Here is a 25,584-nt window from a genome sequence, read left to right on the forward strand (position 1 = left end):
TGCGCGACGTTTCCTGTCCCCTATTTCTTTCCCAAAAGTATTGGGTGCTACAAAAAGTCATTTATCGCCATTAACGAGACATTCTATTGAGACTGCAAGCCATTATTTTCGTTTATCAATATTGTAAAAATTGTGCATGCAAAACAAATATTAATTTATAGTCTGGCGTGTGTTAAAGTAAAAATAAATTTCTTTTACACTCACTTTAAAGTTTGATGATGCTTAAAGGAATGATGAGCCAGATCTTTTTTATTCTCTGTAAGAATTAAAAACTTTCCAAGTTTCAGATTTTAGTCGCTGATCAGTTTTGAATAGTAAAATTGATAGATTAATGACATACACAAAACTGATACATAATCAACTTATCAAATATCGGATTTGTAGCTCACCTTAAATAAGTTTCTTGTCTAGATAAATATTAACAAATCTTCTTAGATAGTACTTTGGAATACATTTAATTTCTAATACACATTTAATTAATAAATTGATAATTATGAGCATCAGCAGAATTTTAATAATTAACAAAAAAAAAAATCGAACTCCCTTATATTCATATCCTGGGATTTTCAGTTCCCTTTTAATCCATTCCTTTTTCACATATTGTTGCACTTTACTCAAGTTTACATGTATGTAGAATTTAGATACTTTGTATTTTATTTATGCCAATTTATATTTAAATGCTAATTTTTACAAATTCTTGCATCACAACTCTAGTTAACAGAAGATGTTTCTAACACCTTAGCAAAGCTTAATCTTCAGCATGTAGCTTATTTCCTAACCTAGTTTCAGGCTGAATTATTTGTGAAATTAATTACTTGAAATTATTTCTTAACAAAGATGGTTGCTAAATCACACTAATAATATTTCTAACTGTTGTAATTTATAATGCAACGAGTTTATGTGATTTATAATATAATGTTTTTATATTTTTTCAGCAGTATTGAAATTAATAGCAGATACTGATAATAGCAGATACTGACATTTAAATTACAATGATTTAGATAGCCATTGCCTTTTTCACTCATGCGTTTATACTACATTCCTAAAATTTCATAATGGCATACAGGTAAGTTTAACTCATTCATCAAACATGTAAATCTCTAATTCAGCCTACTTTTGTTCTTACGTGTGCTGTATCTTCTATTTTCTTTAATATATTGTTCAGCCTAATTTCAAAAGGTCTTATGATCAAGCGGAAAAGTCACTAAACATTGGTAGTTCGACCCGAGTTTCTAATCCCAGTGATCCCCAGCTCTTTCTTTTTTTTACTTATTTACTGTATAAAAATGTAGCGTAAAAATTTCAGTTCATGAAGCAAAAATACTTTTTAAATTTATTCTTTAAAAATATTGCAAAAAATTTCACCTTAGCATATTTTTTTACAAATCCCTCTAATAAGAAAAAATAAGGAAAGAAATTAACTCCGTTTCGGTTATTGATACCTTGGTGCAAATTATATGTAACCTCTTCCAAAAGCATAGAGTTTATATTGGATATCAATAAATTAACGATTATTTCTCCATCTAATTTTCTTAACATGTTTATTCCAGAATTTTCTTTTCACAGTGTAGCACTTTTTGAGTTTTCTATAATTATTCAATTTCTCAAGCTATGGCAACTTTGCATACCTTCTGACAAGTAGTCATATTTTTAACCACTGTTATTTTAATTCCTGTTGACTATCAGTACATTATTCACTTGTTTCACAAATGCAAATATTCATTTTATACGCAAATCTACGTAAAATAGCAATAAAATTTCACTTATTCGGAGCTGCTGATCGATTGCTTGTTTTAGATTGAATGAAATTAAGCTTAATTTTGCTGTTAATTAGCTTTTTATTAATTTATTTATATGTTTCTAATTAATTATGTGTTCAGATATTTCCAAGTATATTACACAAACTTTTGCATCCCAATTTTTAATTTTTGGTTAAAAAAATAAGCTTTTATTTATTGAGAGGCCTGATTGATTATATTAATTTGCAGTACTGTTTACTTATTTCTTTTCTTCTAGATAAATTTTAGATAAATGTGTGTGTGTGTATAATTATGGCAAAGCCTCGAGGGCTATCTGCCTAAGAGGAGGGATGCCTTTGTGGAGGACTTTCTAAGGGAAACTGGCTCGTATACACGTTACACATGGGGAAAACCACGAAAACGCCCATGCAGCCAGCCCGTTCGCGGGATTCGAACCTCGGACCGAACTACCAGTGTTCAGCGACTTTACCGCTCTGCCGCTGGTGGGCCAAATTTTAGATAAAACTTCTTAGCATAATAATTTAAATTTATTTACAATTTATACGTCAGTGTTCAAACGCATAGTAATGTTGTTATAATATATTTATAATAATAATATAATTTGTTATAATAGATTTCATGCTAAGCTTTTTTTAAATTTAACTATTAATTTCTGCAAATATTTACATGATTACTTTAATTAACAAAAATATTTCTAGCACACTTTGATACGGAAAAATCTTTTGCACGCCACTGAGCTACACTAAATTTTCCAGTCTAATTCAGACATCTTGACTATAATTGATGTAATTTATAAAAAGTATAGCTTTAAAATTATTTGATTTATGATATTATTGTAATACTCTTTCCTCTAATACTGTAATTAATGAAAGATGTTTGTAATGCTAATAGTATGTTTACCAATACCTTTTATTTTCTTTGTTAGCTCTCGCACTTATTACTGTTATTCAAGTAATTAGCCTGCTTGTTAGATTTTCTTTATTGGTTCTTGTGATTGTGATAGGTAATTGTATTTCTATATTTTTATTTTCCTCTTGGCTACAATTAGCTTCGAAAAGTAAAATTGTAACCCTGTAGGCAAAGGGGGGAAGAAATTTTGATTGGCGCAGTTGGAATACACCCATCTAGAACACACCTAAAATACATTTAATAATAATAAAACAAGCAAATTGTGATTTGCTTGTTTTATTATTATTATTTTGTTATTTTGCTTTGCTATTTTGTTTCGTGAAAGAAATCAGTGACGTAATAGGAAAAAACAAACTATGATTATTATCACTAAAACTGTGATGTGGATACCACATGACTTCCTTGTACCGGCCTATTAAATTATATACATTTTTTGCTGCACTTAATCTAAACTTATGTTTTCGAACTCTTTTACCTTAATTAAATGATCCCTCAAGGCAAATATAAAAGAACATCAAAAATTGTAAATTTTGAAATAAAATAGCGCAGTCAATTTTTTTTCGTAGGGCATCCAAACTTCTAATAATTTTATTTTTTCATAACAAGCATAAAACTTTCTCAAATGTAAGTACAGGAATCGAAAGAATGAATTAAAAGTTAGATTTCGTTATTTGTCCATTTTTTTTAGTCCAAAGGGATTTGAATCCCGAAGGACTATTACTTTCGTTTTGGCATTTTGCATCGGACTCCTATAAATGTCGGTTCACTTTTCAAACTGTTGCCGCAAAATGTTAGAGTCCTGCATTATATTTGAAGAAATTAAATAATGAAACATCCGCATAAATGTATGTATATTTCTCGCATAGTGATAAAACAACGCTACCTAGAGCCATCCAATTATGAATGACGTAATCCTACTGCGGATATGGGCATCCGAAATCCCAAATTTGAAATTTGGAATTTGTTTTATTATCGACTTCATATTTTGTAAAATTTCAACGAATTTTTGAGTAACAAACTTAACGATTTCAAAGCGAGCAATGACAACACTCTACGGGAAAAAAAAAAAAAAACTTTTTATCTCCAGCACGCGGAACTTGTATCGGAAATCCTAAAGATAGGCTCATTTTAAAATTATTTTGCGACATTGCTCTTGAACTGAATTTTATGGTTTAATTGCAAAAAACATAATATTTAATAAATAAAGGTAACACACAAAACGTTAAAAAAAGCCCCTTTGGACGTAATTTAAAATCTGAAACATTTCAGATTTTTAGTCCAAAGGGATTTTCAATCCCGAAGGACTATTAGTTTCGTTTTGGCATTTTGAGTCGGACTCATAAATGTCGGTTCACTTTTCAAACTGTTGCCACAAAATGTTAGAGTCCTGCATTATATTTGAAGAAATTAAATAATGAAAAATCTGCATAAATGTATGTATATTTCTCGTATTGTGATAAAACAACGGTACATAGAGTCATCGAATTTTGAATAACGTAATCCTCCAACGAATATGAGCATGTGGAAGACCAAATTTGAAATTTGAAATTTGTTTTATGATCGATTTCCTATTTTTTAAAACTTTGACGAATTTTTGATTAACAAACTCAAGGATTTCAAAGCGAGCAATGCAGAAAAAACATTTTTATCTCCAGCGCGTGAGTCTCTGTATCGAAAATTCTAAAGATATGCTCGTTTTAAAACTATTTTTCGATATTGCTGTTGCACTGGATCTTATGGTTTAAGTGCGAGGAACATGATATTTAATAAAGAAAGGTAACACACAAAATGTTAAAAAACGCCCCTTTGGACGTAATTTAAAATCTGAAACATTTCAGATTTTTTTTTTTTTCATTATCTGTATATAAGTCACGTGATCTCTGAGATCATCTGCTTTGTTTGTTTACATTAGCTATATAAATGTCACGTGATCCCTCAGGTCACAGAAATGCATCTCATTTTAAGGAACTTTCATGAACCAGTTTGTTGCCATTTGGTGAAGCGTAAGATATTTAATTTTTCTTTTTAACTTTAGTCTGCCAGTTACTTATTAACAAACTAAGAATTTAAAAACAATCTACGCAACACTGCATCTCTTTTATTAATTAGCAGCTGGACACATGAAATGACAATAGCTTGTATTTATTAAAAGCATTAAGTACTTAATGCTTTTAATAATTAATGCTTAATGCTTAACTAACTGTTAAGTTACTATTTTAGGCCGATCTGAATAGTGAAAGGGAAACCAAATGTGATCCGAAGCAAAACAGAGACTCGTGAATGATAGTCCTACCGGATTAAAAACGAATGGCAACACTTATCATTTCATCGAGAATTTTAAAGATATGCTATTTTTAAAACTTTTGTAATTTTGCTGTTTAATTTTATGTGATGTAAGTGAAAATAAAGTAATGTTTAATATTAATGTTAACAAAAAAATCGTGTCAGCACGAGTGAATGCAAGAGAAGCAAACTCAAAGAGAGTATAAGAAAACATTAAAAATCTCTCTGATGTAGCATTAAAATCTGGGTCCTTTTAGATTTCCTTTTCCTTTTTATTTTATTCATTTATTTTGCTATTTTAAACTTCAAAAAAATATTTAAAAATCACGAAATGGATTTAAAATGGATTCAGAAGAGATTTTTTTCATAATGTCTCAATATATGTATGTATTTATCTCACATAACTCAAAAACAAGAAGTCTCAGCATATTGAAACTTTGTATACGGAACTGCTATCACATGTAGTTGTGCACCTCGCTTTTTTCTTGCAATCGGCGGAACAAAAAGTATATAAATGTATATATGAAGGTACAGAGTTATATGTACTCACTTTGTCGCCTGGCTCGGTGAGATGAGTTTTATTTATTCCTATAATTGTAAATTGTGGATTTTTTTTTCTTTTTGTTTTTTTTTTTGTTTTTTTGTTTTAAAAGTAATTTCATTATGTTGTTCTTATGTTCCAGTTAAGATTTGTCTTTAATTAATCTGCATGCAATAGTTGTAGTATTAATTTTCAACAGTTTAAGTGGCACTACTAAGCCTGACGAAGCCACCCATTTGTTTACATTTGAAGCTATTAGTGGAATAGTGAATTAAGTCAGTTTCTGCACGAATTTCAGTGTCTTTTTCCTGCATGGGTTATCAGGTTCAATGTTCCGCCTTACTTTCTTTGGGAACATGCAAGGACCTGACTCGGAACAGGGAGCTTACTAAAGCTATGTTCAATACTGTGGGAAGTAGACAAGATACACAAGAAGGGTATACAAAACCCTTTATTTTTCACTCTTTACAATAATTTCCGTACTTCGGAATACAGAGACCAACTACTTGTGGTCTGAACGTAAGAATATAAAAATATAACTAAACTCTAACTTAAATTTGGAATAATAAGCGTGGAAGATTGGCCTTATATTAACAGGAAGCCGTATGTAATACAGAGAACTGTTAACACTACAATACGTTTAAAATTATCACGAGGATTAAACCTCTGGCCTGGAAGGCAACTAGCAACTGAGTAAAACTTCTAAGGTAAGCGGCTTGCTTCGACTAACTCCTTCCTCTCTTTCGCTTGACAAAAAGCCACAACTTAAGTACTTGGCGTTCGCCAGACAAATTTTGCATAAATAAGTTAACGCTTTTAACTCTGGCCGGAAGTAGAAAATACGAAGTGATAGTAAAGATTTAAAATAAAGTAAACGTTAGTAAAACTTAAGATCCTTACATACTTCCCGCCAGAGTTAATTAGTTTGAAACTGAGGTCTAAAACGACCTTGTTGAAAACTTTTAGCTCTAGAATCTAACGCGAGGCCAATCTTTTACAAACCTTTCTCAGTAGAAACTAGAAATTAAAAAAAAAAAAAAAAAAAAAAAAAAAAATTGTTTTTACAATAGCAGCTCCAAGGACACCCAATTTTTCATCTGTACTGCATCTAAACAGGAGCTTTTATTCAAATCTGGTTCCTTCCAGAGATCTGGAAGGAAAACTAGTTTAATGAAATGTTACACAATGAAATGGCAAGTAACATGTATAATTATATTTCTCTTAACATTCTTATTTCATTCATGACTATTTTAATTATCTCTTCCCGTGCTCTCTGACATGTGTTGTAAAAGAACACCAAACACGAATGTGTTTATGTATACGTGTTCAACACTGCCTCCTACAATCAAAACACTAACGTGTTAAAATTCAACATGACAAGACCTCTTAACACACCCTATCTTCAACTCTAAACCCTGAGGTACTATTCTGAAAGTGGCTAACTCTGAAGTGTAACGTCAGAGAGCCTAACTACAATCATTCAAACTTTAACACATATTCACCATAATTTGGTCTTTTTACAGTCACACGAATAAGTTTAAAATTTTTGGCATTACTTTCACTTTTACCATATCACAGTATTTCTTAACATTTAAAATAACAGTTCACATTGTATATAAGAACATATTAACATGCCGTTAATTTTACGCATTTTAAAACATACATTAGTAGTACATTGTTAACTTCTATTCTTTTCAAAGCAAGTGCCAATTCTTCTACATTGAAATACTACATTTCAAAAAGTCTTTCAGACTAAAACTTCTTTCTTGCCAGAATGTTTTAAATAAAATTTATACAATAAATTTTACAATATTTAAGTATTTACATATTCCTATTATACATCAACTTTAGTTTTACGCGCGAGTAATTGAAAAACATAATACCAAAATCGGTAACAACTCATTTCTCGCCTTTTTGGCGATAAAGGTAGACCTCACATGAGGTAAAACTTCTTGAAATCTGCCACTTGCAGTAAGAATGAAAGATTAACTTAAGTTTGAAAAGTAACATAACATTTTACTTATCTTTGTGATATTCGGACATTCTTTCCTGAGCCCAGTCCTGGAAGGTAGCGCAGATTCTGGTTTGATTTATCCTCCTTCTTGTGCGGGCTCGCCCTTCAGTGCCTTCCTCTAGAAACTTTCTTTTTCCTCCAGTTCGGTCACCCTTCAATACCTTCTTTTTCGCCTCTGCCTGTGGTCTTGGCCGTTTGATGGCAGCTGGTCTTGGCGGAACCGGGACACTTCTTTCGCGTTCCTGCTTGGACCTCGTTGCTGGCCGTTCAAATTTTCCTTGTAACTTTTCCTCCGCTGGTGGCCCTTCCGCAGTTCGGCGACATTTGCTGCGGAGAGTCCTGTCCGATGAGTCGATCTTCCATTTGGGAGCCAGGTTATAGTTGCCGTTATTTCTCCTGGCTTTCTTTGAATTCGTCGTACTTCTTCATTCTGGGGGTGTTCGTGAGCTCTCTTTTCTGGACGGTGGAACGGCTTCTTTTTCTTGTTACCTTCAATTTTCCAAAGGGGAAACTTTCTTTTCACTTGCTTCTGTCTCTCATTGGCTTGCCCTTGTACTTGTCGTTTTCCCACCTCTGGAACTTGTACCTGCGGTGTCTGCCGTACCGGATCCTGCAAAAGATCTGAAAAGATTTTCATTTTATTACGATCGAAGTAGGGTTTAATTTGATCAATATTTGCGGAACAGGTTTCACCATTTCTTGCTTTTAGCACTACAACAGCGTGAGTTATTTTTTTTATAACATATGGTCCTTCAAAGCGTGGAAAAAATTTGGCAGTTTTATCTTCTGGTGCTGAAGAAAGTGAATGCTTGATTTTTAAAACTTCATCCCCTACTTTATAAGTTACTCCCCGTCGTTTCAGATCATAGTATAACTTCTGTTTTCTTTGTGCTACTTCCGTATTCTTTTTTGCTTCTTTTATTAGTTTTTCTATATCACCCATTTTAAATTCTGGGGCTCTTTGTTGCACATAAAATAGTTTATCTAACGGTGTTATAACCTTTCTGCCTAGAAATAACTCAGCAGGAGTTTTGCCCGTTGTATCATGTTTTGCGGTCCTAAGGGCGAAAGCAAATTCATTGACATAGTTATCCCAGCTTTTATGAAAATTTTTAACATAACTACGGATAATTTTCACTATATTTCTGTTGACCCGTTCCGCTATATTTGATTGCGGCCGATACGGGACCATTTTTAAATGACGTATGCCCAGTTTTTGGCACATGTCTTCAAATATATTACTTACAAATTGAGGACCATTATCCGATATAACTTTTAGGGGCGCCCCGTATTTTAAAATATATTTATTTAAAATAGAATCAGTAACTAATTTCGCGGAGGCTCGTTTTAAGGGAACAATTTCGGTCCATTTACTAAAATGATCAACCATAACAAGGAGATAGCGACTTTTGTTTAACTGACTTTTTGGGAAAGGGCCCAATAAATCGATGCCGATTATTTCATTTGGAAATTCGGATTTAATACTATTTAGAAACCCGGCCGGGCGGAAATTAATATAATTAACGGCTTGACATGTTGGGCAGGACTGGACATACGCCCTTGTTAACTTTTGCAGTTCAGGAAAGTAGACTGCCTCGCGTACGCGTTGGATAGTTTTTCGAATACCAGCATGAGAAGCTAAAGGGCTGTCATGGAGCTCTTGCAGGATATTTAATCTAAGACTAGCTGGGATAACAGGTCGAAATTCGTTGTTGGAATTCGTAGTTTTTGTGTAGAATAATAGACCATCTATTAGTTCGTAATGGGCCGCCCTATTTCTTATCGCCACAATATCTTGGTGGCTAAAATTTTCAGGATCCTTCAAATACTCATAAATACTTCCAAACTCAGGATCCTTACCCAGTTCGGTTATTACAGTTTCTCGGGAATTTATTGTACACGCTGTCAGCATTGCAACTTTTACGGTATTACCCTGTTCGTCTAATTTAATTCGTGATAGGGCATCTGCTACGATATTTTCCTTTCCGGGGGTATGCTTGATTACCAGATTATATTCTTGCAGCTTGAGTGCCCATCTTATTAACCTTGGGGATAAATTTTTCCCTGAGTACAATCTAGTTACCGCCGCATGATCAGAATATACTGTTATCGGCGCCTTTCCAAAATAGACTCGGAACTTTTGCACTGCTAACAGAACTGCAAGTGCCTCTCTCTCGGTCGCGGAATAGTTTCTTTGTGTTTGATTTAAAGTTCGGCTAAAAAATGCCACGGGCTGCTGATTTTGCGAAAGTACCGCTCCTACCGCATAATCCGAAGCATCCGCTGAAATTTCTAAATTTTCATCCTTTTCAGGAAATTTCAACACAGGGGCTTGCGTTAATGCTTGTTTTAATTTTTCGAAAGCACTATTGGCTTCAGCCGTCCACGAGAATCTTGCCTTTTTCCTTTTTAATTTTAACAATGGCTCAGCGATAGCCGCAAAATCTTTTATAAAGGACCTATAATATGAACAAAGTCCTAGAAAAGAAGAGAGCTTCTTTGCCGTGTTTGGAGTCGGATACTTTTGTACAGCGATTATTTTTGATTCATCTGTCTCGATCCCTTTTTGCGATATTTTGTAACCTAAATATTTTAATTCAGGGGCTGCAAATTTGCACTTTTCGACATTAACTTTTAGACCGGCCTCATTTAATAAAGAAAACACCTGTCTTAAATCCTGTATATGTTGGTCGAGATTATCACTAGTAATAATGATATCGTCTAAATAGATAAATGTGGACTTTCCAAGAACAGGTCTTAACACAATGTCCATGCATCGCTGAAATGTTGCTGGGGCGCCTGAAAGGCCAAACGGCATACGCAAAAATGCATAAGTGCCAGACTTGGTTATAAAAGCAGTCTTAGGCACGTCCTCAGTCCTGGCCCCTATTTGAAAATAACCATTCGTTAAGTCTAAAGTCGTCATAAATTTGGTTGATTTTATGTTCCTTAAAATTTCTTCTATGATCGGTAACGGATATATCGGATATTTCGTTATGGAATTTAATTTACGGTAATCAATAGCGAATCTCCACCTTTTTGGATGCTCCAAAGGATAATCATTATTTTTCTTACATAAAACCACCGGACTAGCATAACTACTTGAGATAGGCGTTATGATCTTTTTACGTAGCATATCGGTAATATGCCATTCTATAATTTTTTCCTTATTCTTATCATACCGGTATGGTTTTTGACGAACCGGCAATGCATCTCCGGTGTCAATACTATGGTTAGTAACCTGAGTAAATCCTGGAATATCACTAAATAAGGAAGCAAATTCACTTACCACTTGTCGGATTCTATCTTGCTCGTCATTAGGCAGGTGGTCAAGATTTAACCTTGGCGGTTCAACCTTTTCTACACGCACTGGTTTCATCGTCAGCTTAAGGGACGCTGCATTAAAATCCAGTGTAGCTTGTGCGTCTGAAAGAAAGTCTATTCCTAGGATTAAATTTGCTTGCAAATTCTTTACTATAAAAAACATCACCTTTACTTGTTCGTCCTTGATACGGATGTACAAAGGTACTTTACCTACGCACTTACATTGTTCTCCTTGCGCCGCTAATACTGTTGTATTATCCGCATTATATATGCGGTATTTGCGAAAATACTTTCTAAAAAAGACTTCTGCCACACAGGAACACTGCGCGCCGGTATCCAGGAGTGCGGTGGCCGGGATATTATTTACCAAGACTTCAATCTTCGGAAGAGTTAAATTTTTCACCATTACTGTATTTAACTTGTAGGAAGAGGGGTTTTCGTAGCCTTCAGATTTCCGCACCCTCTCGTCAGCAGAAATCCGTTTTAGTTTAAATTATTTTTCCTTTCGGTGCTTTCCTTCTTTCTCCACTGGCCTTGAGACTTTTTTCCTGGGTTGCTATTGAACTGTCGACGTTCGCCGGCTGTTTTTGAATGCTCGGGTTTCCTTGCCCACTGATTCGCTTTTTCTCCGTAGCCATGTGCTTGAGTTTGCTGTAGTCTTGGCGTACCAAATTGGTTTCGCTGTTGATATTGGCGTCTTCTTTCGACGTCCGCCGTTCTTCTACTTTCAAACTGCATTGCTAGCTCAAATAACTTTTCCAGTGTAGTCGGATTTCGTAATTCAATAAAGTCTTGCACTTGGGGTAGTAACCTCAGCAAAATCACTTGAATTATTTCAGGATCCGGACGGTTTCCATACAAGAGCTTGAAAACGTGAATTTTTCTTAAAATAAAGCTCGAGAGGTTTTCCATTCTTTGTTGATATATACTGGAAAGTTCCGTTTCTAATTTCGCACGATCCCTTACAACAGGGAAGGCTTTTACTAGGGCAGTCTTGAAATTTTCGTAAGTATAGGTGGGACTTCCTGCTTGACCCAAGAGACTTCTGCCGATACATTTGAACCAGTTAAGCGCTTGGCCCCTCAAAGCGCTGGTAGCTAAGGTAACTTTTTGAAACTCGTGCACGGGGTAGAGCATGAAGTGGTCATCCAATTTTTCCAAAAAACTGGTTACCTGTGAGTTTCCATTAAACGTTGCTTCTGGTTTCATCGAAGCGCGCATGGTCTGGACGATGTACCCAAATCCTTCCAGAGCGGCAGCTGGCATTTCTGGATTCTGAGCCGTTTCTGCAGGCAGCACAGGTTCTTCTTGAAATTCGGCCATGGTTATTCTTCGTCGGGCGCCACTATCAGGTTCAATGTTTCTTCTAACCTTCTTCGGAAACATACAATGACCTGACTAGGAACAGAGAGCTTACTAAAGCTATGTTCACTAATTGTAGTAAGTAGACAGGATACAGTCGAAGGGTATACAAGACCCTTTATTTTTCTTTATATACAATGACTTCCGTACTTCGGAATACAATGACCCTCCACTCGGGGTCTAACGTAAAAGGTATAAAAATAAAACTAAACTCTAATTTAACTTTAGAATAAGATTGGCCTTATAATAACAGGAAGCGTATGTAGCACAGAGACTGTGAACACTACAATACGTTTAATTTATCAAGAGGATTAAAACCTCTGGCCTGGAAGGCAAATAGCAACTGCGTAACTTCTAAGGTAAGCGGCCTGCTTCGAACTCCCTGCTTCCTCTCTCCTGCTTGGCAAAAAGGCCACACTTAAATACTTGGCGTTCGCCAGACAACTTTGCATAAAATCCTTCACGCTTATAATTCTGGCCGGAAGTAGAAAATAAGAAGTGATAGTAAAGATTTAAAATAAAATAAACGTTAGTAAAACTTAAGATCCTTACACACTTATTAAAATGATCAACCATAACAAGGAGATAGCGAATTTTATTTAACTGACTTTTTGGTAAAGGGCCCAATAAATCGATGCCAATTATTTCATTTGGAAATTCGAATTTAATACTATTTAGAAACCCGCCGGGCGGAAATTAATATAATTAACAGCTTGACATGTTGGGCAGGACTGGACATACACCCTTGTTAACTTTTGCAGCTCAGGAAAATAAACTGCCTCGCGTACGCCTTGGATGGTTTTTCGAATACCAGCATGAGAAGCTAATGAGGATTCGTGTAACTCCTGCAGTATATTTAATCTAAGACTAGCTGGGATAACAGGTCGAAATTCGTTCTTGGAATTCGTAGTTTTTGTATAAAATAATAGACCATCTATTAGTTCGTAATGGGCCGCCCTATTTCTTATCGCCTCAATATCTTGGTGGCTAAAATTTTCAGGATCCTTTAAATACTCATAAATGCTTCCAAACTCAGGATCCTTACCCAGTTTGGTTATTACAGTTTCTAGGGAATTTATTCTACATGCTGTGAGCATTGCCACCTTTACAGTATTACCTTCTTCATCTATTTTAATTCTGGATAGCGCATCTGCTACGATATTTTCCTTTCCGGGGGTATGCTTGATTACCAGATTATATTCTTGTAGCTTACGTGCCCATCTTATTAACCTTGGGGATAAGTTTTTCCCTGAGTACAATCTAGTTAACGCCGCATGATCAGAGTACACTGTTATTGGCGCCTTTCCAAAATAGACTCGGAACGTTTGAACTGCTAACAGAACTGCAAGTGCCTCTCTCTCGGTCGCGGAATAGTTTCTTTGTGTTTGATTTAAAGTTCGGCTAAAAAATGCCACGGGCTGCTGATTTTTGAAAGTACCGCTCCTACCGCATAATCCGAAGCATCCGCTGAAATTTCTAAATTCTCATCCTTTTCAGGAAATTTCAACACAGGGGCTTGCGTTAATGTTTGCTTTAATTTTTCGAACGCACTATTGGCTTCGGCCGTCCACGAGAATCTTGCCTTTTTCCTTTTTAATTTTAACAATGGTTCAGCAATAGCTGCAAAATCTTTTATAAAGGACCTATAATATGAACAAAGTCCTAGAAAAGAAGAGAGTTTCTCCGCCGTGTTTGGAGTCGGATACTTTTGTACAGCAATTATTTTTGATTCGTCTGTCTCGATTCCTTTCTGAGATATTTTGTAACCTAAATATTTTAATTCAGGGGCTGCAAATTTGCACTTTTCGACATTAACTTTTAGACCGGCCTCATTTAATAAAGAAAACACCTGTCTTAAATCCTGTACATGTTGGTCGAGATTATCACTAGTAATATCGATATCGTCTAAATAGATAAATGTGGACTTTCCAAGAACAGGCCTTAACACAATGTCCACACATCGCTGAAATGTTGCCGGTGCCCCTGAAAGGCCAAACGGCATACGCAGAAATGCATAAGTGCCAGACTTGGTTATAAAAGCAGTCTTAGGCACGTCCTCAGGCCTAACCCCTATTTGAAAATAACCAGTCGTTAAGTCTAAAGTCGTCATATATTTGGTCGATGTTATGTTCCTTACAATTTCTTCAATAATAGGTAACGGATATACCGGATATTTAGTTATGGAGTTTAATTTACGGTAGTCAATCGCGAATCTCCACCTTTTTGGATGTGTCAATGGATAGTCATTATTTTTCTTACATAAAACCACCGGGCTAGCATAACTACTTGAGATGGGCGTTATGATCTTTTTACGTAGCATATCGGTGATATGCAATTCTATAATTTTTTCCTTATTCTTATCATACCGGTATGCTTTGTGGCGAACTGGCATTGAATCTCCGGTGTCAATACTATGGTTAGTAACCTGAGTAAATCCTGGAATATCACTAAATAACGAAGCAAATTCACTTACCACTTGTCGGATTCTTCGTTGTTCTTCATTAGGCAGGTGGTCAAGGTTTAACATCGGCGGTTCAGTCTTTTCTTCTCGAACTGGTTTCATCGTCAGCTTAAGGGACGCTTCATTAAAATCCAGCGTTGCTTGTGCCTCTGAAAGAAAATCTATTCCTAAGATAATATGTGCTTGCAGATTCTTTACTATGAAAAACATAACCTTTACTTGTTCGTCCTTGATACGGATGTATAGTGGTAATTTACCTATGCACTTACATCTTTCTCCTTGCGCCGCTAACACTGTCGAATTATCTGAATTATATATGCGGTATTTCCGAAAATACTTCCTAAAAAAATCTTCTGCCACACAGTAACACTGCGCGCCTGTATCCAGGAGGGCGGTGGCTGGGATATTATTCACCAACACTTCAATCTTCGGAAGAGTCAAATTTTTCACCATTACTGTATTTAACTTGAAGGAAGAGGGGTTTTCTTGGCCTTCGGATTTCCGCACCCTCCCGTCAGCAGAAATCCGTTTTAGTTTAAATCATTTTTCATTTCCATGCTTTCCTTCTTTTTCCACTGGCCTTGAGACTTTTTTCCTGGATTACTATTGAACTGTCGACGTTCGCCGGCTGTGTTTGAATGCTCGGGTTTCCTTGCCCACTGATTTGCTTTGCTTCCGTAGCCGTGTGCTTGACTTTGCTGTGATCTTGGCGCACCGAATTGGTTTCGTTGTTGATATTGGCGTCTTCTTTGAATGTCCGCCGTTCTTCTACTTTCAAACTGGATTGCTAGCTCAAATAATTTTTCCAGTGTAGTCGGATTCCTTAATTTAATAAAGTCTTGCACTTGGGGAAGTAACCTCGGCAAAATCACTTGAATTATCTCAGGATCCGGACGGTTTCCATACAAGAGCTTGAAAACGTGAATTTTTCTTAAAATAAAGCTTGAGAGATATTCGATTCTTTGCTGATATATGCTGAAAAGTTCCGTTTCTAATTTCGCACGATCCCTTACGACAGGGAAGGCTTTTACTAGGGCAGTCTTGAAATTTTCGTAAGTATAGATGGGACTTCCTGCTTGACCCAAGAGACTTCTGCCTATACATTTGAACCAGTTAAGCGCTTGGCCCCTCAAAGCGCTGGTAGCTAAGGTAACTTTTTGAAACTCGTGCACGGGGTAGAGCATGAAGTGGTCATCCAATTTTTCCAAAAAACTGGTTACCGGTGAGTTTCCATTAAATGTTGCTTCTGGTTTCATCGAAGCGCGCATGGTCTGGACGATGTAACCAAATCCTTCCAGGGCGGCAGCTGGTGTTTCTGGATTCTGAGCCGCTTCTGCAGGCAGCACAGGTTCTTCTTGAAACTCGGCTATGGTTATTCTTCTTCGTTGGGCGCCACTATCAGGTTCAATGTTCCGCCTTACTTTCTTTGGGAACATACAAGGACCTGACTCGGAACAGGGAGCTTACTAAAGCTATGTTCAATACTGTGGGAAGTAGACAAGATACACAAGAAGGGTATACAAAACCCTTTATTTTTCACTCTTTACAATAATTTCCGTACTTCGGAATACAGAGACCAACTACTAGTGGTCTGAACGTAAGAATATAAAAATATAACTAAACTCTAACTTAAATTTGGAATAATAAACGTGGAAGATTGGCCTTATATTAACAGGAAGCCGTATGTAGTACAGAAAACTGTTAACACTACAATACGTTTAAAATTATCACGAGGATTAAACCTCTGGCCTGGAAGGCAACTAGCAACTGAGTAAAACTTCTAAGGTAAGCGGCCTGCTTCGACTAACTCCTTCCTCTCTCTCGCTTGGCAAAAAGCCACAACTTACGTACTTGGCGTTCGCCAGACAAATTTTGCATAAATAAGTTAACGCTTTTAACTCTGGCCGGAAGTAAAAAATAAGACGTGATAGTAAAGATTTAAAATAAAATAAACGTTAGTAAAACTTAAGATCCTTACAGGGTAAGTAGATAAAGTAAACTTTCTGTTTGGTGCACAGAAAAAGCTGTCTTTCTGCACACTGCCGAATTGCTCGTTTTTTGAACAGAAATTCTAATTTCAATTGTAAAAATTGCATTTTTGAACTTTGTAAATTGTGTTTTTGAAAATTGCATTTGGTGTGTTTTCTTTTTCTCTCTTTTACAGAGAAAAAGAAAAAGTTTACAGTTTTTAATGATGTTTTGCGTTTTAATGTATTTTTGAATTTTTTGTTATTTTGTGTTGAATTCATGCTCGACAGATTAATTTAAAACGTCTTGTATTTTTTTCTAATCTCGATAATTTTATATTCTTGGTGGTTTTACGATGAAGGAAGTAGTCAATTTCAAGTTTAAAAAATTGGAAATAGAAGAAACAATTTTTCCTTTGTATATAAAATGAAAGTTTGCTGACATGCAACGAGCATATAAAGCCGCAAAAAAGAGAAAATTTTATTTTTAGGAGTGAATACTTCTGCTTTTCATAATGCGCATCCCATTTCATTTGTTTTAAACGGCTGTGAATTTTTCATTCAAAGAAAATAACCTCTTCTGCCTTTTGTAAAATTCCTTATTGTTTTATTTCATACCCATATTACGTTTTAATAAAAAAAAAAAAAAAAAATAGAAGCAGCTCAAAAGGTAAGACAATGAATTTTTGTAGGAGTAAAGACTTTAAAATCGTATTCCAACATAAAAAAATACGCTGAAATATGTGTCTGAAAGAACATATTTATGGCGTATGAATACATTTTTTTCATTTTCTATGAAGGATGAGTTCTGTAAAATTATATTTCTGTAAGATATGTTTATATCTGTAAAATACGTTTTTATTTTCCGTGAGGGATGTTTACCGTAAAATTATGCTTCTTTTCTGCCTTTTAACTCTAATGAAATGTTTTTACTGTGAAGATTAAAAAGAGGAGATAAATATGACCATTCATTTTCAGAAACTCATAGAGAAATTTTGAAGCTGACAGTAATTTAGTAATATTATTCTTTCAAATTATGTACCTCTTGGGAAAAACTTACACATTTTCAGAACTGAAGAGCGATTAAAATGAATAGATGACAACAGATGGCGCTTGTGAGTCACTTAGATAAAATTTCATGGTATTACAATTCCCAGTTTTTTAGTAAAACAAAATGCTTTTCTTTTGTCAAAAGAGAAAAAAGAAAGAACATGGAATATATAATTGTATTCACTTAAATGGCAACCAAAATATAAATTTTCCCTATATATTGACTGAAGCTGTTTTGATGAAAATTTTGCTTTGCATAAATCTAAATACGGAAATTATTATAAAATAATATAAAATTGCATATAGCATAGCTTTTGACCAATTGACGTCACCAATCTTAAAACATTTTGAGATTCAAAAACCATTCGAAATCTTGTAGGGCTCTATTTATTTTTAATAACAGTTATTTTAACTTGCTAGACTTTTCTGTTTTCTCGTATTTCCCTGGCATTTCCTAACCAGTATGTAAATCAATTAAAGTGAACGAGAGCGTATTTAAGCTGAAGTAGAGGAAAGTTTATTTACAGTGTGGTTTCGCTTTTGTCAGCGCACGTTATTAATTCTTGTTAACTTGAAATCTCGGCTTAGCATTCTTTCTGCCGAAATGATTACCCTGCCTGTGTACAATAGACAGAGAAAGCATAAAAATGGTACTTTATTCTTTCCTCTTATTTAATATTTCCCGACGTCTGCGTCGCAGCCCAACCACCATTTTGATGACCATTTCCTGCCCAGAATCCTCAGTTAGAAAAACCCCTGAAATTCAAATTTCTACAGTATAACGGTGCCGCTTCCTTATATTTAAATCAAAAAAAAAAAAAAAAAAGAAGAAGAATACTTATTTGGGCATATATGTAAGATAAAAATTATGAAAGGAAACTTCTAATTCTAAGTGGTAATAGCCGCTCCATTTTAATTTGAATATTTCTTCTTTCTGTCCTAGAAACAGCAGCTATTTATAATATATCATTCTCAACTGCTTCATTTCAAAATTAATCCGCATCATATGACAACAAATATACTGAAATGACGGGACAATTGACTCTATTTATAGCAACTTCTTAAGTCCTATAGAAAAGGACTTATGAGGAAAAGTCGCATTATCGAAAATAGGTTTAATGCATTCACATCAATTGGTGACATTATTTTAATGTGAACTATTCGTGAACTATTCGAGGGAGACCTAATCCGCCTTGTCCCAGCGGGACCATATGATTAAAAATAGGTCAACCCTCCTTAGGTTATCAGGCATTTTCTCCCTCCTTCTAGCATGTCTTCGTGGTGTAAAGGTAGCACACTTGGCGCGGTTTCCAGTCTCGGCGAGAGCACTGCTCATTTTTCCTGTTTCCTATTTCAAAAATTCCTGATGATCCTACAGTGGCACCCGAACTAAAAAATGGTGGTTCTTCTCTACCAGAATTTAGCAATTGGATCCCTAATCCCCAATCGTCCTATAAAAGAGGGAGTATATAAGGTATTTTCTCCCTCCTTTCGGCATGCCTTCGTGGTGTAACGGTAGCACCCTCGGCGTGTATTCGAGAGATCCAAGGTTCGAGTCTCAGTGAGACCATTGCACATTTTTAACATCTTCTGCTTCCAAAAAGCTCCTAATTACTCTACAAGGTCATTCCACAAACAATATGATTTTCGTACTCCTTTTAATCTTCAAAATTAACGCAAACAAAGCTCATTTTTATCCAAAATATACCCTTCTTGATCCTTTTCTAGTTCTTAAGTATTATGATCAGATTCTCTTCCACCACAGTTGGCAAGATGTCTTCATTGAGCTTCACAGATCTTCCAGGTAAAGGCCCATCTTCTAAGCTGGTATTTCCTGCTCGGAATTTCTGGACCCATCGTTGACAGTTATTGTCCGATACTCTATCTTCTGGACCCATCGTTGACAGTTATTGTCCGATACTCTATCTTCTGGACCCATCGTTATAGTCCGATACGTACTGCGTTAATATTCCTACTAATAATTATTTAATTGAATTCTTAAAGCAAAAAAATGCCAAAAATATTTCTTCGTCATATTAATTTAGAATTGAAAAAATAACTATTAAAATCGAATTTTTATCTTCAAAACTTGCACTAAGAATAAGAAACTACATTATTTATGAGATGACCCAAAACATTTACCTAAAGCTGTTTAAATAAAACATCTGTTTCTAAAAAGGTTTATCTCGTTCAGGGTCATTCGAATGACATGTAAGAGTAAATTTAGGCAAATTACGTCTCTAAGTAAACCAAAACCGTGAGTGTTATAAAAGAAGCTATTTCAAAAGTCTTCAACCCTTTTTAAAATATACGAAAACTCAGAATTGGACGTTGAAGGATAAATTGAATGCCTTGACTTCCTTTACCATTTTCGTAGCAAACACTCAAAGGCGTATATATCTTTCGCTTATTGATGTCAACTCAAGCAAGTAATGTTGTTTTTGCCAAAAGGAATTTCGAAGAGTTGTTATTTTCAAGATAAATGTCAATTTTAAAATGACCACGAAGATAAAACACTAGGATAGATCCGTTATTTATCCGTTCTATAAATCAAATTTTAGACTTGTTGATTGGAAAAATTTCAGCATTGTTTTGATAAATAAAATTGTAAACAAATAAAGAAATAGTGCCAATTTTTGAACAGTGCGGAAAGGATAAGCTTCAAATTTTTCATTTCAAAGCTTGCCTACTTTATTTAACTTATTCGATTTCAACAAAAGTTATGCAATTAAAAAAATAAAATATTCTAATTCGCGTAACACGCCTTCCGTAAAAAAAAGGAAAACATAAAATAACAAATAAAATTAATTTTTTTTATCATTTAACTGACTTCTCTATTTGCATAAAACAGAGTACAAAACGTAGTTTTAGTCCAGAGGAACAATTTGCCCTGAAGGACTATTATTTTTGTTTTGGCATTTTGCGTTTGTTCACTATGAATGTCCGATTCACTTTCTAGGTTGTTGCCATCGCCCTGTATTTTATTGAAATAAATTAAATAAATGAAGAATCTGCATAAATTTATGTATGTTTTTCGCATTGTCATAAAACAATGGTACCTAAAGCCATCCAATTTTGAATAACGTACGTTTTCACCCGAATACCGGCATATGGAATCCCAAATTTGGAATTTGTTTTATTATCGATTTCATATTTTGTGAAACTTTAATGAATTTTTGATTAACAAAGTCAACGATTTAAAAGCGAATAATGGCAACACTCTACCGGGGGGGAGGACCTTTTTATCTCTAGCGCGCGGAACTGTGTATCGGAAATTCTAAAGATATGCTCATTTTAAAATTATTTTGCGATGTTGCTGTTGACCCGAATTTTATGGTTTAAGTGCGAAGAAAATGATATTTAATAAATAAAGGTAACACATAAAAGGTTTAAAAAACGTACCTTAATAATTTAAAATAAATTTACATAATTTAAAATCTGAAACCCTTCAGACTTTTTTTTTTATTTTTTGTTTAATTAAAATTAAGACAATAATATCTTGTCTGATATAAGAAATTGAAATTACTGAAGGATAAGAAAAAATGATAGGCCAACTTAAAAACAAATTTAATGATTTTTCCCCCATTAATGCTTATTTAAGCTAAATATTTTATAAATGATTCATATAAATTTATTTAATCACTTTTTAAATACGTAATGTAATGTATCAAATGTATGTAATATGTGTTCCTTGTAATATAACACATCCTGCCGCCCAGCCAGTATAGTGATTAGTGACCCTGACTGTTATAGCGATGGGCTCGCCTCGAGTGCCAGAGAAGGCTTGATTGTGCCTATGTATTGCCGACGTCAGAAGGTGTTGTAACTGTTTGTCCCTTCATAGGACGCAACGGTAGCCACCTGGTAGGTGCTTCCATAATGAAATGCTTATCATTTCCGGCACCTCATAGTGGCGCAAGGCAAATAAAGCTTACGGCCATTAAAAAAACGTAATACACCATTATGTTTTTATATCAAAGAAAACATTAAAAGCAAGTAAAATTTTAACATCCTTTATACAAGTCAACCCCCCCCCCAAAAAAAAGAAAAGAAAAGAAAAAAAGAAAATTGCTATCTTAATGTACTGAATTTAAAATTTAAAAATATGATAGTGCATCAGTTAAATAATACCTAACATTGGGACTCTTTTATTAACTACAAGCAAGTTGCCTACTGCCTACTTGAGGCCACCTTGTTACCGTGACTTAATAGCGATTTGATTCTATGGCGTTAAATGCTTCTAGCTATCAGGCTTGTCACGCCGATTTTCTACAAACCAAAGCCTTTCCTGTGCGTTATTTTATCCTGTGAGCCATTAGGATAATCTTACTACATTTGATTTTAGTTCAACATTAAGTATTTAAGTTAAGCCAGAAGTATTGGCTTGCGTAAACCCAAGTTGGGTCAATGTTGCTTCTATGTGTTAAAATAAAAGGGTCTTATACATCCTTCTTCTGACTTTTGTTTTTGTAAGCATAAGACTTAAAGATAATTCTTCTATAGGCCTTTTTTTTAAGTCGATAATGTGTGCGTCCTAAAAATACAAGACTTTATAACTTGATTGTGAAGCTCAATCATAATGCCACAAAATTATAGAAAGAGTGAAATGAAATTTTATTTTATTAGCATCAGAGCACGCCAAAATGTTTTATTCTATCCTAAAGGGTGATAACTCCTTAGGATAATGGCTCTTATGCAAAACTTATCTCATTCTTTAATGCTTACTTTCGAATTCCCTTTTAACCCAATTTTCATTTTCTTCTAACACAGGCTTCTGAAATATGTCATACAGAGCTGCAGGTATGTGGACTGAATGTAATCGAAACTCCAGTTTCCGAATTGCTTTTTTCTTAAGAAAATTCTTGTTAATATGTTTACATATTTTAATACTTTTGATGATTTAAGTAGGACAAAAGAATAACACAGGCGAATGCTCACTTTTAAATAGCTATGAAATTTACTTACTTATGAAAAGGGTAAGTGAAATGAGTGAAATTACTGATGAATATACACGATAAACGAATTGCACTGAAATACTTAGAAAATGTTTAACATATATAAATATTAATATAGAAGGAATTGATGTTACGTGTTCAATCACTATTAAAGCAAACAATTTGCAGTTTACCAACACATAAGAATAAAATTTCTGAGCTTACCAAGCTGGGTAACAGAGTAGATATAAATCTGTATATAAATATATCAATATATATATATTTTATGCGGCTGATTGCAACCAAAAAAGGGAGTGAACAACTACATGTTAAAGAACTCTTATTTGCAAAATTTCAGTATTCTGAGGCTACTCTTTTTTGAGTTATGCGAGAAACATACATCCGTCACGAAAACTGTCTTAAGAATCCATTTTAAATCCATTTTTCTATCCGTTTTGGGAAAAAGAGGTCTTTATTCTTTCCGTGAGTACAGAGGTCAAGCAACATCGTTCAAATGGATTCGAGAGCTGTGAGATGGATATTTTCTTTGAATTATGGTACCCGAAATTTTTCGCGATTACAATACTTTACTTGTTCGAAGGAAGTAAAAATGAGAAGTAAAATGTCTATAAAGCCCTTTTGAGTTAGAAGATTTTAAATTCAATTAAACGTTTCGGTATATCTTTTGATCCGTTGGAGCACTTTTATAGGCATTAATTCGTACATCTAATCAGTTACTGAAGATAGTAAACACTTTTCAATCTCTCTTGTCCCCAGGGAACTTCTTAACTAGCTCTTTTTTTAGCCCATAATAGCTCCTTTTCCCTTTCTTTAGCAAATACTCTTTCTTATTAGCTACGATGTGGAGGTAATTGCCTTTAATTGTAAAGGCGCTCAGTAATCAAAACTCCTTGGTCCTCGCAGGTTTGGAGATTAAAAATTTATATTATTTTAATTTATATTATGCTGTGAAATAAAAACGAATTAATGAAAAAGCAAACAAACACAAAATTCCAGATTACAGTTCTGCATTTTCGCCGAAGCCTCAATTTTATTACAGTAAAATAACATACTGGCTCATGGGGGGATTGAACCCACGACCTTCGCGTTATTAGCACGACGCTCTAACCAACTGAGCTAACGGGCCTACAATGTAGAAGTTAGATAATTATTATCATTGTCACCTAAGTGGAGAAAAGTAATGTAACTTTTCACGTAAGCCTAAATCTTTTACTGTAATAAAGAGCGTTGTATGAAATTTGACTCATCATTAATTTCTAATTCTTGTTTGTCGGTAAGTCTGGTGGTGTGTACCGCCAAACGATATAATAAGCTTCAAGCCATAAGCAAACACAAATAAAATTTTCTCAAGTTTACTCACTCTCAGAATAATAATTTGAGCATGAGCGTTAGGTTTAATTTTTTTCCAAGGTCATATGTCTTCATACTTGTCAAAAGGCCATCACTGCAAAGAAATTGTAACACCTTTTTTAATCCAAAGGGGCTTTAGCACTTGAGGAACTATCGTTTTCGTATTGCGGTTTTGCGACGAATCTAAATGTCCGTTTCAATGAATCAATCTAAATGTCCGTTTCACTTTTGAAACTGTTGCCACCAAATATTATCGCCCTGTATTATATCTGAAGAAATTAATTAATGAAGAATCTGCATAAATGTATGTATTTTTCTCGCATTGTGATAAAACAACTGTACATAGAGCCATCGAATTTTGAATAACGTAATCCTCCTACGAATATGGGCATGTGGAAGACCAGATTTTAAATTTGGAATTTGTTTTATTATCGATTTCATATTTTGTAAACCTTTAACGAATTTTTGTGTAACAAACTCAACGATTTAAAAGCGAGCAATGCCAACACTCTACGGGGAAATTAAAAACCTTTTTATCTTCAGCGCGCGAACTGTGTATCAGAAATTCGAAAAATATGCTATGCTCATTTTAAAATTATTTTGAGACATTGCTATTGAACTGAATTTTATGGTTTAAATGAATAAAATGGACTGAATTTTATTTAACATGATATTTAATAAATAAAGGTAACACACAAAACGTTAAAAAAAAACCGCCTTTTTTGACGTAATTATTTACATAATATTTTTGTGGGGTAATAAACGGATTACGTTGTGTGTTAGAACAGTCATAACCAGCTGTAGTCCCAGTTACTTAAAATGGTTAGAATTCTACAGCACTTTCATTGAAGTTTTATTGAAGACACGAAATAGTCGCGAGGGAAAGCTGACGAAATCAGAACGCAAGCGTCGTTCTAATGCGCAATGAATTACTTACTATATTTAACCACTTTGTAATGGGGAAAACTAACTGCATCCATTCACAAGGATAAGGTTGCTATGGTTACCTTTTCGATTTCTTGAATTGTTTCTAATGGACTTCATTATATGGCAAATATCTTCATTAAGGTCAATGTTGACAGATATGTCAACAACATGAGTTAACATTGAGTTTCACTACAGTAACTGTCCATCAATGACCTTGTTTTTTCAACTGTCTTAAATAGTAGCGGTAGCAATTCGCGGATACTGATTAAAAATAAAATTAAAAAAAAAAAAACTTTTTTCCCCCGCTTCTTTGGAACATTAAATTAGAAAACGAAAGAAAAGTTTTTTTCTCCTAACTTTATTTCTCTGCTCTGGAACCAAACGAGAAGATGGAGTAACGAGGTTGAAATGTCGCTATCGTTCGTTATGTGTACCTTCCCTTGTTGAAATGACTCAGATCTTTATTCTTTTCTTCTATTCTTCAATGACGTTTTAAAGCTGGCACTCACCAATAGAATAATGAAACAAAAATCAGGGAACTGCCAGTTCTTTTGATAGTTTTAAGTTACATAATAACTACGTAATAAAGCGAGATATGTGTATAAGCAAATTTTTTTCTCGAAGCTTTACTGCAAACGTGTTTTTCCTCTTTGCTATAAACTTTTTACCTTTTCAGTTCAA

The 25,584-nt window shown here is 34.5% G+C and overlaps 1 non-coding gene across 1 annotated transcript; it reads right to left on the reverse strand.

Moving 5' to 3' along the window:
• Positions 1–23,678: 23,678 nt before the first annotated feature.
• Positions 23,679–23,752, reverse strand: TRNAI-AAU (transfer RNA isoleucine (anticodon AAU)). The gene has a single exon. It is a non-coding gene; the product is annotated as a tRNA-Ile (tRNA).
• Positions 23,753–25,584: the final 1,832 nt, after the last annotated feature.

Source organism: Stegodyphus dumicola, chromosome 3, assembly GCF_044657685.1.
Source record: "Stegodyphus dumicola isolate Sdum_Otavi_A_Nest chromosome 3, ASM4465768v1".
In the NCBI taxonomy this organism is placed as follows: domain Eukaryota; kingdom Metazoa; phylum Arthropoda; class Arachnida; order Araneae; family Eresidae; genus Stegodyphus; species Stegodyphus dumicola.